Source organism: Ictidomys tridecemlineatus, unplaced genomic scaffold (assembly GCF_052094955.1).
Source record: "Ictidomys tridecemlineatus isolate mIctTri1 unplaced genomic scaffold, mIctTri1.hap1 Scaffold_6953, whole genome shotgun sequence".
NCBI lineage: Eukaryota > Metazoa > Chordata > Mammalia > Rodentia > Sciuridae > Ictidomys > Ictidomys tridecemlineatus.
In genome coordinates, this window is record NW_027524941.1 from 526 (window position 1) to 18,487 (window position 17,962).

At 39.2% G+C, this 17,962-nt stretch overlaps 1 long non-coding RNA gene across 1 annotated transcript; it reads left to right on the forward strand.

Annotated features, from left to right (window-relative positions):
• Positions 1-1,701: 1,701 nt before the first annotated feature.
• LOC120886468 (uncharacterized) lies at positions 1,702-10,469 on the forward strand. The gene is made up of 3 exons (XR_013433834.1): positions 1,702-2,601; positions 7,671-7,983; positions 9,623-10,469. It is a non-coding gene; the product is annotated as an uncharacterized LOC120886468 (long non-coding RNA).
• Positions 10,470-17,962: the final 7,493 nt, after the last annotated feature.

Below are 17,962 nucleotides of genomic sequence, written 5' to 3' on the forward strand. Positions count from 1 at the left end.
CAACGAACGGTTTCACCTAGAAGAACGAAACTTGGCGAGCCAAGTAAGATTGGTGTACTGACCATTACCTGAAAGTTTCATCAAGATTGGGTGAAAAAGTGTGTGCTGAGATTTCAGGCAACTCGTAGTTTTTTGGAAGCTTGGCAGGCCCTTTCCATGAAAGTGATTCTCGCCACTCTCTGCTAAGTGCTACATGAACAGCAAACAAACCATAGAGATAGAACTTGAAACTGCTTTATTGTGTCAAGTTTCAAAGAGCTAGCACAAACCGTGTTTGATTTAGAGTTCCAAATACATGTATCCCTATAGGAGAAAACAGAGTGAAACCTCAAAATGAAACCGGTCACTGCCAACAAACGGTTTCACCTAGAAGAAGGACATTTGGCGATCCAAGTGGGATTGGTGTACTGATCATTTCCTGAAAGTTTCATCAAGATTGGGTGAAAAAGTGTGTGCTGAGATTTCAGGCAACTCGTAGTTGTTTGGAAGCTTGGCAGGCCCTTTCCATGAAAGTGATTCTCGCCAGTCTCTGCGTAGGGCTACATCAACAAACCATAGAGATAGAACTTGAAACTGCTTTATTGTGTCAAGTTTCAAAAAGCTAGCAAAAACCGTGTTTGATTTAGAGTTCCAAATACATGTATCCCTATAGGAGAAAACAGAGTGAAACCTCAAAATGAAACCGGTTACTGCCAAAGAACGGTTTCACCTAGAAGAACGAAACTTGACGAGCCAAGTGGGATTGGTGTACTGACCATTACCTGAAAGTTTCATCAAGATTGGGTGAAAAAGTGTGTGCTGAGATTTCAGGCAACTCGTAGTTTTTTGGTAGCTTGGCAGGCCCTTTCCATGAAAGTGTTTCTCGCCAGTCTCTGCTTAGGGCTACATCAACAGCAAACAAACCATAGAGATAGAACTTGAAACTGCTTTATTGTGTCAAGTTTCAAAGAGCTAGCACAAACCGTGTTTGATTTAGAGTTCCAAATACATGTATCCCTATAGGAGAAAACAGAGTGAAACCTCAAAATGAAACCGGTCACTGCCAACGAACGGTTTCACCTAGAAGAACGAGATTTGGCGATTCAAGTGGGATTGGTGTACTGATCATTACCTGAAAGTTTCATCAAGATTGGGTGAAAAAGTGTGTGCTGAGATTTCAGGCAACTCGTAGTTTTTTGGAAGCTTGGCAGGCCCTTTCCATGAAAGTGATTCTCGCCAGTCTCAGCTTAGGGCTACATCAACAGCAAACAAACCATAGAGATAGAACTTGAAACTGCTTTATTGTGTCAAGTTTCAAAGAGCTAGCACAAACCGTGTTTGATTTAGAGTTCCAAATACATGTATCCCTATAGGAGAAAACAGAGTGAAACCTCAAAATGAAACCGGTCACTGCCAACGAACGGTTTCACCTAGAAGAACGAGATTTGGCGATTCAAGTGGGATTGGTGTACTGATCATTACCTGAAAGTTTCATCAAGATTGGGTGAAAAAGTGTGTGCTGAGATTTCAGGCAACTCGTAGTTTTTTGGAAGCTTGGCAGGCCCTTTCCATGAAAGTGATTCTTGCCAGTCTCAGCTTAGGGCTACATGAACAGCAAACAAACCATAGAGATAGAACTTGAAACTGCTTTATTGTGTCAAGTTTAAAAGAGCTAGCACAAACCGTGTTTGATTTAGAGTTCCAAATACATGTATCCTGCTGCGCCCCTCCCCTGACTCAGGCAATGGCAAGGCCCTACTGAGGTGGATGGCGCAAGGCGTCCATCCTCTGGAGGAGCGCAGTATGTTTCTGGGAATGGGCTGATTTGTTTTTGTATTCCTTTAATAAGTATGGTTTGGATTTCTCATATGACCATTAAGTATAAAGGAAAAATCATGACTTTCCCAATTAATGCAACTACTTCTAAAGCATAGATCTGTTTGCTCTAAATGCAATGATTCAGCTGTGGAGTGTAAATTGTTAATGTCTAAAGAAAAACTCCCTATATTCCTGTCAAGGAAGTTTTTGAGAAATTAAATTAAAATCTAGAGAAGAAAAATTAATGTTAAAAAGATAGATTAGTGCTTAGTACTGGGCAACTTGTTCTTGTTCCTGTGCACAATGGTTTGTGCTCTTACTTCTGTTTGATTAAAAGTAATAACAAGTCAACCCCTTGCCGTAACATGGCACCGGTTCCAGTCAGTAAGTCAAGAAAGAATAGTCAAGGTATAGGCCAATAGTTTGGGACATTTGTAACTATTATTAAAAGTTAACTAAGCAGAAACTGCTCAAAGCAAAACGTGAACTGAAAGTACACATGCTTGCTTATGCATAAGCCAAGATACATTATTCTATTCTAATTGTAGCTATGTAATATTTTGTTTTGTTTGAATAATGATTCCTGTTTTGTAACCACAAAGTACTGTAAGCCTGCCAAAATGAAAAGTATATATGATCAACTTCACAAGTAAAGATTGGGATCAACACCTTCACTTTGGTGTCTGTGTTGTTTCTCCACCCCCTCTTTCGCCGACTCCTCACCATCCGTTCGTCTCCTGAGACCCCCTGTTGGAGCTGGTCTCCGACATCTGGCGCCCCCCGAACAGGGACGATCGGTAATCCGTAAGTCTGATGCATTCATTTCATTAAGAAGTTTTCGGGTGAGGATAGGATCTTACCTAGGGTACTGCAGACCCCTTAGCAAGGTGCTAAGTAAGTGAAGGGTAAGTAATCAGAGAACTTATTTTGAGAAGTCATGGGCCATAAAGAGTCTAAAGAAAGAGGACTCTTTATTGATATAGCTAAGCATATGCTCCATAAACGGGGCATTTCAGTTTCTTCTAAGCAGTTAAGACATTTTTTTAATTTTATTCAAGAATGCTCTCCTTGGTTCCCTGAGGAAGGAACCTTGAATTTAGAAACATGGAAAAAACTAGGTAAAGAGATGAAGGTTTATTATGATCATCATGGGCCAGAAAAGATTCCTGTAGATGCTTTTGCATTATGGAATGTTTTTAAAGATGCTTTGGATCCGACCCATGAGGCAGTTTGTTTGGCTCGTCAAGTGACTGAGTCTGAACAGACCCCCTTAATTGAGGCTGCTGCTACATCTAGATTTTATAAAACTACATCCCCTCAAAAACAGTCTCAATCTGATGATGAACAAGGGGATGAAGAGGAGGACAAACAACTTTCTCCTCAAGATCAGGAGGACTTAGAGGAGGCTGCAGCTCGATACCATAACTCTGATTGGCCACCAAATTTGTTAGTCTCTATGTCTCCTGGGCCTCCTACACAGCCCTCTGCTCCTCCTGATTATTCTCAACAAAATAAGACACCTAAAAAACAACCTAAAAATCTTCCCTTTCTGGGAGCCATCACTGAAGCAAAAAATCAGGGTGATTATTCTTTATGCTTTCCTGTTATCCCTCAAGGGGAATTTGATGATTCACCTCAATGGGAACCTCTTCCCTTTAAATTAATAAAAGAATTAAAAACCTCTGTTACTAATTTTGGTCCAACTTCCCCTTATACTTTACAATTGGTAGACTCAGTTGCTGCTGAATGGCTTACGCCTTTTGACTGGCAGCAGACAGCCAAATCCTGTCTAGCTCCTGGACAGTATTTACTCTGGAAATCTGAATTTGAAGATCAAGCAAAACAATTAATAGGAAGAAGTATTATTAAAAGAGGACAAAAGTATACTCTAGGTATGTTACTGGGTAGTGGAGATTATGCTTCTCCTCAGAGCCAACTTTCCCTTAACAAAGAAACCTTAACTGAAATCTCAAAGTGTGCTGTTACTGCATGGCGAAGCTTACCTAGTTCTGAAACAAAACAAAATTTTCTTTCTAACATTAAACAACAGGCTACAGAGTTATATGAAGATTTTGTGGCTCGCCTACAGGAAACTGTTTCTAAGGTTATTACTAATACTGAAGCTGCTGATATACTTATAAAGCAGTTGGCCTTTGAAAATGCTAATCCCACTTGTCAAGCTTTACTTCGACCCATTAGAAAAACTGGGTCTTTATCTGATTTTATTCGTATGTGCATGGATTCTACTCCAGCCCATATTCAGGGGATTGCTATTGCTGCTGCATTACAAGGCAAGACTTACTCACAGTTTTTAAAGGGTTATGGTACTAAAAATAACAATAAAAATTTTCCTTCAAAAAATAATACTCCTAATATTAAAGGCCAATGTTTTTCTTGTGGACAGACAGGACATTTTAGTCGTGATTGCCCAGATAAACTATCTAATAAAAATCCTTTTATACAAAATAATCCTCCAAAAATTCCCTGCCCCAGGTGTCATAAAGGCTTTCATTGGGCCAAAGATTGTAGGTCAAAATTTGACAAGGATGGAAACCCTATAGTCCCTACTTCTCAGAATCCAATGGAACCAAAAAACGGGGAATGGGGCTCTCCCCGGGCCCCACAAAACAACAGGGGCTTTCCCAGACAAATCCCTTCTTTCGTGGGCTCTCAATTAGCGACTTGGCCCGAGCAACTCCAGGAAGTGCAGGATTAGACTTGCCCTCTTCAGTTCATGCTATACTTACTCCAGATTCTGAAGTTACTTTGATTCCAACTGGGGTCTATGGACCTCTTCCCCAAGGCTATTTTGGTCTAATATTAGGGAGAAGTTCTCTATCTTCCCAAGGCATTTTTATCTTGCCAGGTATTATTGATTCAGATTTCCAGGGAGAAATTAAAGTTATGATTCAACCTCCAGTTAAAACTGTTCAAATTAGACCTCAACAAAAAATCGCACAAATTTTAATTATTCCTTATTTAAACAATCCTAATGCTGTACTTAAAAGTAATAGAGGAGATCAAGGTTTTGGTTCTAGTAATGTTGTTGCATGGATACAAAAGATTAAACAATCTAGACCTATGAAATATATTTCTGTGGAAGGCTTACAAATAAAAGGTATTTTGGATACAGGGGCTGATGTTTCTTGTATAGCTGGAAAAGACTGGCCTCCTTCTTGGCCCACTAGTAAGTCTCCTTCTACTCTTATAGGATTGGGACTTGCCTCCAATGTTGCCAAGAGTACACAAATATTACATTGGCAATGTGAAGAAAAAACTGGGACTTTTCAGCCTTATGTCATCCCCTCTTTGCCTTTTACTTTATGGGGACGGGACATTTTACAACAATTTAATGTTGTTCTGACAAATGATATACCTCAGATTTCAGAGCAGCCTTTTTCCTAGGGGCCACTGTCCTTAAAGAGGCTGATCCTATTGTTTGGAATTCCAATAACCCTGTTTGGGTGGATCAGTGGCCCTTAACTCAGGAAAAACTGGATGCTGCCTCTCATCTAGTTAAAGAGCAATTAAAATTGGGACATATAGAACCATCTACTAGTCCTTGGAATACTCCTATTTTTGTTATAAAAAAGAAATCTGGCAAATGGAGACTCCTACAGGATTTAAGAGCTATTAACAAAACTATGGAAACTATGGGAGCTCTGCAACCAGGCCTCCCTTCTCCTGTGGCTATACCAAAAGGACAATATCTTGTAGTTATAGATCTACAGGACTGTTTTTTTACCATTCCTCTTGCAAAACAGGATTGTAAACGTTTTGCTTTTAGTTTACCATCTTCTAATTTACAAAGACCTTTTCAAAGATTTCAATGGAAAGTTTTGCCTCAGGGAATGAAAAATAGCCCCACCTTATGTCAAAAATTTGTTGATGCAGCCTTAGTCTCCACGAGAAATAAGTTTCCATCTGGATACATAATTCATTATATGGATGATATTTTATTAGCTCATGCTGATTATTTGATACTCCAGCAAATGCTTAATTTTATGATTACAAGTTTACAAGACTGGGGATTAAAAATTGCTCCTGATAAAATTCAAACTCAGGCTCCTTTTTCTTACCTTGGAAGATTGATTAATTCCAACAATATAACTTCTCAAAAAATACAGATTAGGGTTGATTCTTTGTGTACTTTAAATGATTTTCAAAAACTTCTTGGGGATATTAATTGGATAAGGCCTTACTTAAAATTAACCACTGCTGACCTTAAACCTTTATTTGAAATTTTACAGGGAGATTCAAATCCAAATTCACCTAGACAATTATCTCCTGAGGGAAAGAAGGCTTTATTTAAGGTGGAGAAGGCTATTTCAGATCATTATTTACAACAAATAGACTATAATAAGCCCTGGATGTTAATAATCTTACAGACTTCACACACTCCTACTGGATGCCTATGGCAAGATGATCCTTTAGAATGGATTCATTTGCCTTCTACTCCAAAAAAGATTAATATTTCATATCCCACCCAGGTGTCATCATTAATTTGTAAAGGTAGACTTCGAAGTAGAGAGCTCTTTGGACGAGATCCATCCTCCATTATTATTCCATATAAAAAGGAACAATTAGATTTCTTATTAAATGTTAATGATGAATGGCCTATAGCATTACAGGGATTCTATGGAGAAATATTGTTTCATTTGCCTAACCACCCATTACTACATTTTATGACTAAGGTAAATACTATTTTTCCTAAAAACTTTTCTCATGTGCCCCTCGATCAGGCTTCTCTAATTTTTACAGATGGATCCTCTAATGGAATAGCTGTTACTATTATAGATGACCAAGAGCCAATAGTCCAACAAACAACTGAAACCTCTGCTCAAAGGACAGAATTAATTGCTATTATAACTGCTTTTAAAAAGGTTACACAGCCTTTTAATCTTTATACTGATTCCCAATATATAGTTAATCTCTTTCCAGCCATAGAAACATCTTCTTTGTCCTCTCATTCATCAATTGTTAATATATTACAAAAGTTACAAAAATTAATATTACAGAGATCCTATAAATTTTTTATTGGACATATTAGAGGACATTCTAACTTACCTGGACCTTTAGTGGCAGGAAATGCTAAAGCTGACTTATTAACTAGGACTGTTTATAACGTTATTGAACAAGCTACTAAAGATCATCAATTACATCATCAAAATTCTGCTGCTCTTAGAGCACAGTTTCATATAACTAAAGAACAAGCTAGACAAATTGTTAAACAATGTCAAATCTGTCCTACTCACTTTCCTTCTCCACAGATGGGTGTCAACCCTAGGGGTTTATTACCCAACAAATTGTGGCAGATGGATGTTACTCATATTCAAGAGTTTGGAAAGTTATCTTTTGTTCATGTTTGTGTGGATACTTTCTCACATGTTATTTTTGCTACAGCCCGTACTGGAGAAGCTTATAAGGATATTGCCCAACATCTTTTTGCCTCCTTTGCATATATGGGATTACCTCTTCATATTAAGACAGACAATGCTCCTGCTTATATTTCAAAATCCTTTAAACACCTGTGTCAGACACTTAACATAGTTCATTCCACAGGCATCCCCTATAACCCACAAGGACAAGCCATAGTGGAAAGAGCTCATCAGACCTTAAAATCTCAAATTAATAAATTAAAAGAGGGAGAACTACATTATAGCTCTCCTCATCAAATTCTTCAACATGCTCTATTTGTCATTAACCATTTAAACGTAAATGATTCTAAATTAACTCCAATGCAACGTCATTGGTCTGAGCAAACAGTAACTCAAAAACCTTTAGTTAAATGGAAAGATCTTCTTATTGGACAGTGGAAAGGACCTGATATTCTCTTAACATCGGGTCGAGGATATGCTTGTGTGTTTCCACAGGACGCTACTTCACCTTTGTGGATTCCAGATCGACTCATCAGACATTATGACTCACCCATATCGCAGGCGGAGGTTCCTCCCCAAGCCATACCCAAGGATGCCATCGACCCAGGATGAAGAACTTGCCGAGGACATGACTAATCTTCACCTTCATTCCCCTCGACAGGCACGAACAACATTGACATCAAAATTACCTTCCTGGGGTCAAATCAAACATCTGACCAGTCAGGCACAAAACTTGGTTGTTAGCCAAGGTGCCTCTGCCTCTCCTGAAAAAGTGTTTCTTGCTATGCTAGCACTCTTATCCTGTCAGGTATCACTGATTTCTGCTAATCAATCTTATTGGGCTTATTTTCCTGATCCTCCTCTTTTAAGAGTAACTGATTGGGGAAAACTTAATATTAAGGTGTTTACTGATAATCCTGATTTGTTAGGAGGGATTTCTGATTCCCTTATTCCTCATAAGATGTCCTATAATATTAATTTCAAGGGTTTAATAGAAGAGACTCCTATTTGCTTTGCTACTGATAATAAATTCATCCCTCAAGGATGTATGCCTATTAATTATAGGCAATATTTTACTGATTGCCCTCCTGGCTTCCCAAACATGGATAATAAAAAGAGGAGCCTTTGGCTCCTCGAAATGGTTTCTTTAGGATATTATACAGTTAATGAAACCTATGTTAATAAGACATTACCTGAAGCCATTGATCCATGTGAATTAAAGAATAACAAAAAAGATTTTTATTGGAATAATATGATTGATCCTTGGGAAGAATTTCCTCATTGGTTTCAATGTGGATTTATGCAAAGGGCACAAGTCTTTCAGCCTAAGTCTTCAGATGTTAAGATCTATGATTGGTCTGCTTCTGCCCCTCATTTTGATTATAAAAATTATTTTAAGACTAAGTTTCAAAAATTTAATCATACTGAAGGAATGTATACAAGTTTTCCTATTCATAGATGGTTCTCACCTGGTTGGGTCACTCCCATATTTCAGAGTGAGCTCCCTAATGGAAAGGTTTCATACTTCCCAGATCTCTTTAGATTAATTGCAGCTACTAATATGGTTCTTTTAACCAGACCTGGTAAAACTCCAGAACCTTTCAATATTCGTGCTTGCATTAATGCTCCTCATGCTATTTTAGTAGGTAATAATAATACCTTGACAATTAATCGTAACAATAGTGTTTATTCTATTTCCTGTGATCAATGTATGTTAACTAATTGTATACATGCTAATCTTCCAAAAAACTATACTACTTTTATAATTATACATCAGCCTTCCTATGTAATGATTCCTGTCCTTCTTAATGATGATTGGTATGATGATGAAGGGTCACAAATTCTTAAAAAATTTAATGAATTAATTAGACCTAAGCGATTTGTTGCAACATTAATTTTAGGAATTACAGCATTAATAGGAATTATTACTTCTTTAGCTTTATCTACTACAGCTTTAGTTAAAGAAATTCATACTGCTCATCATGTTAATGATTTATCTCATAATGTTTCATTAGCATTGGCTATTCAAGAAAAAATAGATAAGAAATTGGAGGCCCGAATTAATGCCTTAGAGGAAGCTTTATTATATGTAGGAAACCAGATTCAAAATATAAAAACTCAAATGACAACCAAATGTCATGCTAATTTCAAATGGATCTGTGTTACTCCCTTAAAATATAATCAAACTAAATATGGATGGAATCAAGTACAAACTCATTTATTAGGGATTTGGAATAAAACTGAAATAGGCCCCAATATACAAGATCTACAACAACAAGTAAAATATATAAGTAAGGCTTATTTATCTACTGACTCTACAGCTGACCTTGCTGCAGACTTATACAAAAATGTACAAAAAACTATTTCCAATAGTACTTGGTGGTCATATATGATTAATATTGGTTTTGGCTTTTTATTCATTGTTCTTGTTTGTCTCATTCTTCCAGTCCTCTTCAGACTTGTCTGGAAATCAATCAGAAGCATCTCCGTCCAAATCGAACATCTCAAATTAAAAAATAAAAAAGGGGGAAATGCTGCGCCCCTCCCCTGACTCAGGCAATGGCAAGGCCCTACTGAGGTGGATGGCGCAAGGCGTCCATCCTCTGGAGGAGCGCAGTATGTTTCTGGGAATGGGCTGATTTGTTTTTGTATTCCTTTAATAAGTATGGTTTGGATTTCTCATATGACCATTAAGTATAAAGGAAAAATCATGACTTTCCCAATTAATGCAACTACTTCTAAAGCATAGATCTGTTTGCTCTAAATGCAATGATTCAGCTGTGGAGTGTAAATTGTTAATGTCTAAAGAAAAACTCCCTATATTCCTGTCAAGGAAGTTTTTGAGAAATTAAATTAAAATCTAGAGAAGAAAAATTAATGTTAAAAAGATAGATTAGTGCTTAGTACTGGGCAACTTGTTCTTGTTCCTGTGCACAATGGTTTGTGCTCTTACTTCTGTTTGATTAAAGTAATAACAAGTCAACCCCTTGCCGTAACCATGGCACCGGTTCCAGTCAGTAAGTCAAGAAAGAATAGTCAAGGTATAGGCCAATAGTTTGGGACATTTGTAACTATTATTAAAAGTTAACTAAGCAGAAACTGCTCAAAGCAAAACGTGAACTGAAAGTACACATGCTTGCTTATGCATAAGCCAAGATACATTATTCTATTCTAATTGTAGCTATGTAATATTTTGTTTTGTTTGAATAATGATTCCTGTTTTGTAACCACAAAGTACTGTAAGCCTGCCAAAATGAAAAGTATATATGATCAACTTCACAAGTAAAGATTGGGATCAACACCTTCACTTTGGTGTCTGTGTTGTTTCTCCACCCCCTCTTTCGCCGACTCCTCACCATCCGTTCGTCTCCTGAGACCCCCTGTTGGAGCTGGTCTCCGACAGTATCCCTATAGGAGAAAACAGAGTGAAACCTCAAAATGAAACCGGTCACTGCCAACGTACGATTTCACCTAGAAGAACGAGATTTGGCGAGCCAAGTGGGGTTGGTGTACTGATCATTACCTGAAAGATTCATCAAGATTGGGAGAAAATGTGTGTGATGAGATTTCAGGCAACTCGTAGTTTTTTGGAAGCTTCGCAGGCCCTTTCCATGAAAGTGATTCTCGCCAGTCTCTGCTTAGGGCTACATCAACAGCAAACAAACCATAGAGATAGAACTTGAAACTGCTTTATTGTGTCAAGTTTCAAAGAGCTAGCACAAACCGTGTTTGATTTAGAGTTCCAAATACATGTATCCCTATAGGAGAAAACAGAGTGAAACCTCAAAATGAAACCGGTCACTGCCAACAAACGGTTTCACCTAGAAGAACAAAATTTGGCGAGCCAAGTGGGATAGGTGTACTGATCATTACGTGAAAGTTTCATCAAGATTGGGTGAAAAAGTGTGTGCTGAGATTTCAGGCAACTCGTAGTTTTTTGGAAGCTTGGCAGGCCCTTTCCATGAAAGTGATTCTCGCCAGTCTCTGCTTAGGGCTACATCAACAGCAAACAAACCATAGAGATAGAACTTGAAACTGCTTTATTGTGTCAAGTTTCAAAGAGCTAGCACAAACCGTGTTTGATTTAGAGTTCCAAATACATGTATCCCTATAGGAGAAAACAGAGTGAAACCTCAAAATGAATCCGGTTACTGCCAACGAACGGTTTCACCTAGAAGAACGAAATTTGGCGAGCCAAGTGGGATTGGTGTACTGACCATTACCTGAAAGTTTCATCAAGATTGGGTGAAAAAGTGTGTGCTGAGATTTCAGTAAACTCGTAGTTTTTTGGAAGCTTGGCAGTCCCTTTCCATGAAAGTGATTCTCGCCAGTCTCTGCGTAGGGCTACATCAACAGCAAACAAACCATAGAGATAGAACTTGAAACTGCTTTATTGTGTCAAGTTTCAAAGAGCTAGCAAAAACCGTGTTTGATTTAGAGTTCCAAATACATGTATCCCTATAGGAGAAAACAGAGTGAAACCTCAAAATGAAACCGGTTACTGCCAAAGAACGGTTTCACCTAGAAGAACGAAACTTGACGAGCCAAGTGGGATTGGTGTACTGACCATTACCTGAAAGTTTCATCAAGATTGGGTGAAAAAGTGTGTGCTGAGATTTCAGGCAACTCGTAGTTTTTTGGTAGCTTGGCAGGCCCTTTCCATGAAAGTGATTCTCGCCAGTCTCTGCTTAGGGCTACATCAACAGCAAACAAACCATAGAGATAGAACTTGAAACTGCTTTATTGTGTCAAGTTTCAAAGAGCTAGCACAAACCGTGTTTGATTTAGAGTTCCAAATACATGTATCCCTATAGGAGAAAACAGAGTGAAACCTCAAAATGAAACCGGTCACTGCCAATGAACGGTTTCACCTAGAAGAACGAGATTTGGCGATTCAAGTGGGATTGGTGTACTGATCATTACCTGAAAGTTTCATCAAGATTGGGTGAAAAAGTGTGTGCTGAGATTTCAGGCAACTCGTAGTTTTTTGGAAGCTTGGCAGGCCCTTTCCATGAAAGTGATTCTCGCCAGTCTCAGCTTAGGGCTACATGAACAGCAAACAAACCATAGAGATAGAACTTGAAACTGCTTTATTGTGTCAAGTTTCAAAGAGCTAGCACAAACCGTGTTTGATTTAGAGTTCCAAATACATGTATCCCTATAGGAGAAAACAGAGTGAAACCTCAAAATGAAACCGGTCACTGCCAACGAACGGTTTCACCTAGAAGAACGAAACTTGGCGAGCCAAGTAAGATTGGTGTACTGACCATTACCTGAAAGTTTCATCAAGATTGGGTGAAAAAGTGTGTGCTGAGATTTCAGGCAACTCGTAGTTTTTTGGAAGCTTGGCAGGCCCTTTCCATGAAAGTGATTCTCGCCACTCTCTGCTAAGGGCTACATGAACAGCAAACAAACCATAGAGATAGAACTTGAAACTGCTTTATTGTGTCAAGTTTCAAAGAGCTAGCACAAACCGTGTTTGATTTAGAGTTCCAAATACATGTATCCCTATAGGAGAAAACAGAGTGAAACCTCAAAATGAAACCGGTCACTGCCAACAAACGGTTTCACCTAGAAGAACAAAATTTGGCGAGCCAAGTGGGATAGGTGTACTGATCATTACGTGAAAGTTTCATCAAGATTGGGTGAAAAAGTGTGTGCTGAGATTTCAGGCAACTCGTAGTTTTTTGGAAGCTTGGCAGGCCCTTTCCATGAAAGTGATTCTCGCCAGTCTCTGCTTAGGGCTACATCAACAGCAAACAAACCATAGAGATAGAACTTGAAACTGCTTTATTGTGTCAAGTTTTAAAGAGCTAGCACAAACCGTGTTTGATTTAGAGTTCCAAATACATGTATCCCTATAGGAGAAAACAGAGTGAAACCTCAAAATGAATCCGGTTACTGCCAACGAACGGTTTCACCTAGAAGAACGAAATTTGGCGAGCCAAGTGGGATTGGTGTACTGACCATTACCTGAAAGTTTCATCAAGATTGGGTGAAAAAGTGTGTGCTGAGATTTCAGGAAACTCGTAGTTTTTTGGAAGCTTGGCAGTCCCTTTCCATGAAAGTGATTCTCGCCAGTCTCTGCGTAGGGCTACATCAACAGCAAACAAACCATAGAGATAGAACTTGAAACTGCTTTATTGTGTCAAGTTTCAAAAAGCTAGCAAAAACCGTGTTTGATTTAGAGTTCCAAATACATGTATCCCTATAGGAGAAATCAGAGTGAAACCTCAAAATGAAACCGGTCACTGCCAACGAACGGTTTCACCTAGAAGAACGAGATTTGGCGATTCAAGTGGGATTGGTGTACTGATCATTACCTGAAAGTTTCATCAAGATTGGGTGAAAAAGTGTGTGCTGAGATTTCAGGCAACTCGTAGTTTTTTGGAAGCTTGGCAGGCCCTTTCCATGAAAGTGATTCTCGCCAGTCTCAGCTTAGGGCTACATGAACAGCAAACAAACCATAGAGATAGAACTTGAAACTGCTTTATTGTGTCAATTTTCAAAGAGCTAGCACAAACCGTGTTTGATTTAGAGTTCCAAATACATGTATCCCTATAGGAGAAAACAGAGTGAAACCTCAAAATGAAACCGGTTACTGCCAAAGAACGGTTTCACCTAGAAGAACGAGATTTGGCGATTCAAGTGGGATTGGTGTACTGATCATTACCTGAAAGTTTCATCAAGATTGGGTGAAAAAGTGTGTGCTGAGATTTCAGGCAACTCGTAGTTTTTTGGAAGCTTGGCAGGCCCTTTCCATGAAAGTGATTCTTGCCAGTCTCAGCTTAGGGCTACATGAACAGCAAACAAACCATAGAGATAGAACTTGAAACTGCTTTATTGTGTCAAGTTTCAAAGAGCTAGCACAAACCGTGTTTGATTTAGAGTTCCAAATACATGTATCCCTATACGTGAAAACAGAGTGAAACCTCAAAATGAAAACGGTTACTGCCAACGAACGGTTTCACCTAGAAGAACGAAATTTGGCGAGCCAAGTGGGATTGGTGTACTAACCATTACCTGAAAGTTTCATCAAGATTGGGTGAAAAAGTGTGTGTTGAGATTTCAGGAAACTCGTAGTTTTTTGGAAGCTTGGCAGGCCCTTTCCATGAAAGTGATTCTCGCCAGTCTCTGCTTAGGGCTACATCAACAACAAACAAACCATAGAGATAGAACTTGAAACTGCTTTATTGTGTCAAGTTTCAAAAAGCTAGCACAAACCGTGTTTGATTTAGAGTTCCAAATACATGTATCCCTATAGGAGAAAACAGAGTGAAACCTCAAAATGAAACCGGTTACTGCCAACGAACGGTTTCACCTAGAAGAAAGAAATTTGGCGAGCCAAGTGGGATTGGTGTACTGACCATTACCTGAAAGTTTCATCAAGATTGGGTGAAAAAGTGTGTGCTGAGATTTCAGGCAACTTGTAGTTTTTTGGAAGCTTGGCAGGCCCTTTCCATGAAAGTGATTCTCGCCAGTCTCTGCTTAGGGCTACATCAACAGCAAACAAACCATAGAGATAGAACTTGAAACTGCTTTATTGTGTCAAGTTTCAAAGAGCTAGCACAAACCGTGTTTGATTTAGAGTTCCAAATACATGTATCCCTATAGGAGAAAACAGAGTGAAACCTCAAAATGAAACCGGTCACTGCCAACGTACGATTTCACCTAGAAGAACGAGATTGGGCGATCCAAGTGGGATTGGTGTACTGATCATTACCTGAAAGTTTCATCAAGATTGGGTGAAAAAGTGTGTGCTGAGATTTCAGGCAACTCGTAGTTTTTTGGAAGCTTGGCAGGCCCTTTCCATGAAAGTGATTCTCGCCAGTCTCTGCTTAGGGCTACATGAACAGCAAACAAACCATAGAGATAGAACTTGAAACTGCTTTATTGTGTCAAGTTTCAAAGAGGTAGCACAAACCGTGTTTGATTTAGAGTTCCAAATACATGTATCCCTATAGGAGAAAACAGAGTGAAACCTCAAAATGAAACCGGTTACTGCCAACGAACGGATTCACCTAGAAGAAAGAAATTTGGCGAGCCAAGTGGGATTGGTGTACTGACCATTACCTGAAAGTTTCATCAAGATTGGGTGAAAAAGTGTGTGCTGAGATTTCAGGCAACTCGTAGTTTTTTGGAAGCTTGGCAGGCCCTTTCCATGAAAGTGATTCTCGCCAGTCTCTGCTTAGGGCTACATCAACAGCAAACAAACCATAGAGATAGAACTTGAAACTGCTTTATTGTGTCAAGTTTCAAAGAGCTAGCACAAACCGTGTTTGATTTAGAGTTCCAAATACATGTATCCCTATAGGAGAAAACAGAGTGAAACCTCAAAATGAAACCGGTCACTGCCAACGAACGGTTTCACCTAGAAGAACGAGATTTGGCGATCCAAGTTGGATTGGTGTACTGATCATTACCTGAAAGTTTCATCAAGATTGGGTGAAAAAGTGTGTGCTGAGATTTCAGGCAATCGTAGTTTTTTGGAAGCTTGGCAGGCCCTTTCCATGAAAGTGATTCTCGCCAGTCTCTGCTTAGGGCTACATGAACAGCAAACAAACCATAGAGATAGAACTTGAAACTGCTTTATTGTGTCAAGTTTAAAAGAGCTAGCACAAACCGTGTTTGATTTAGAGTTCCAAATACATGTATCCCTATAGGAGAAAACAGAGTGAAACCTCAAAATGAAACCGGTCACTGCCAACGTACGATTTCACCTAGAAGAACGAGATTTGGCGATCCAAGTGGGATTGGTGTACTGATCATTACCTGAAAGTTTCATCAAGATTGGGTGAAAAAGTGTGTGCTGAGATTTCAGGCAACTCGTAGTTTTTTGGAAGCTTGGCAGGCCCTTTCCATGAAAGTGATTCTCGCCAGTCTCTGCTTAGGGCTACATCAACAGCAAACAAACCATAGAGATAGAACTTGAAACTGCTTTATTGTGTCAAGTTTCAAAGAGGTAGCACAAACCGTGTTTGATTTAGAGTTCCAAATACATGTATCCCTATAGGAGAAAACAGAGTGAAACCTCAAAATGAAACCGGTTAAGGCCAACGAACGGTTTCACCTAGAAGAACGAAATTTGGCGAGCCAAGTGGGATTGGTGTACTGACCATTACCTGAAAGTTTCATCAAGATTGGGTGAAAAAGTGTGTGCTGAGATTTCAGGCAACTCGTAGTTTTTTGGAAGCTTGGCAGGCCCTTTCCATGAAAGTGATTCTCGCCAGTCTCTGCTTAGGGCTACATCAACAGCAAACAAACCATAGAGATAGAACTTGAAACTGCTTTATTGTGTCCAGTTTCAAAGAGCTAGCACAAACCGTGTTTGATTTAGAGTTCCAAATACATGTATCCCTATAGGAGAAAACAGAGTGAAACCTCAAAATGAAACCGGTCACTGCCAACGAACGGTTTCACCTAGAAGAACGAGATTTGGCGAGCCAAGTGGGATTGGTGTACTGACCATTACCTGAAAGTTTCATCAAGATTGGGTGAAAAAGTGTGTGCTGAGATTTCAGGCAACTCGTAGTTTTTTGGAAGCTTGGCAGGCCCTTTCCATGAAAGTGATTCTCGCCAGTCTCTGCTTAGGGCTACATCAACAGCAAACAAACCATAGAGATAGAACTTGAAACTGCTTTATTGTGTCAAGTTTCAAAGAGCTAGCACAAACCATGTTTGATTTAGAGTTCCAAATACATGTATCCCTATAGGAGAAAACAGAGTGAAACCTCAAAATGAAACCGGTTACTGCCAACGAACGGTTTCACCTAGAAGAACGAAATTTGGCGAGCCAAGTGGAATGGTGTACTGACCATTACCTGAAAGTTTCATCAAGATTGGGTGAAAAAGTGTGTGCTGAGATTTCAGGCAACTCGTAGTTTTTTGGAAGCTTGGCAGGCCCTTTCCATGAAAGTGATTCTCGCCAGTCTCTGCTTAGGGCTACATCAACAGCAAACAAACCATAGAGATAGAACTTGAAACTGCTTTATTGTGTCAAGTTTCAAAGAGCTAGCACAAACCGTATTTGATTTAGAGTTCCAAATACATGTATCCCTATAGGAGAAAACAGAGTGAAACCTCAAAATGAAACCGGTCACTGCCAACGAACGGTTTCACCTAGAAGAACGAAATTTGGCGAGCCAAGTGGGATTGGTGTACTGACCATTACCTGAAAGTTTCATCAAGATTTGGTGAAAAAGTGTGTGCTGAGATGTCAGGAAACTTGTAGTTTTTTGGAAGCTTGGCAGGCCCTTTCCATGAAAGTGATTCTCGCCAGTCTCTGCTTAGGGCTACATCAACAGCAAACAAACCATAGAGATAGAACTTGAAACTGCTTTATTGTCTCAAGTTTCAAAGAGCTAGCACAAACTGTGTTTGATTTAGAGTTCCAAATACATGTATCTCTATAGGAGAAAACAGAGTGAAACCTCAAAATGAAACCGGTTACTGCCAACGAACGGTTTCACCTAGAAGAACGAAATTTGGCGAGCCAAGTGGGATTGGTGTTCTCACCATTAAATGAAAGTTTCATCAAGATTGGGTGAAAAAGTGTGTGCTGAGATTTCAGGCAACTCGTAGTTTTTTGGAAGCTTGGCAGGCCCTTTCCATGAAAGTGATTCTCGCCAGTCTCTGCTTAGGGCTACATCAACAACAAACAAACCATAGAGATAGAACTTGAAACTGCTTTATTGTGTCAAGTTTCAAAAAGCTAGCACAAACCGTGTTTGATTTAGAGTTCCAAATACATGTATCCCTATAGGAGAAAACAGAGTGAAACCTCAAAA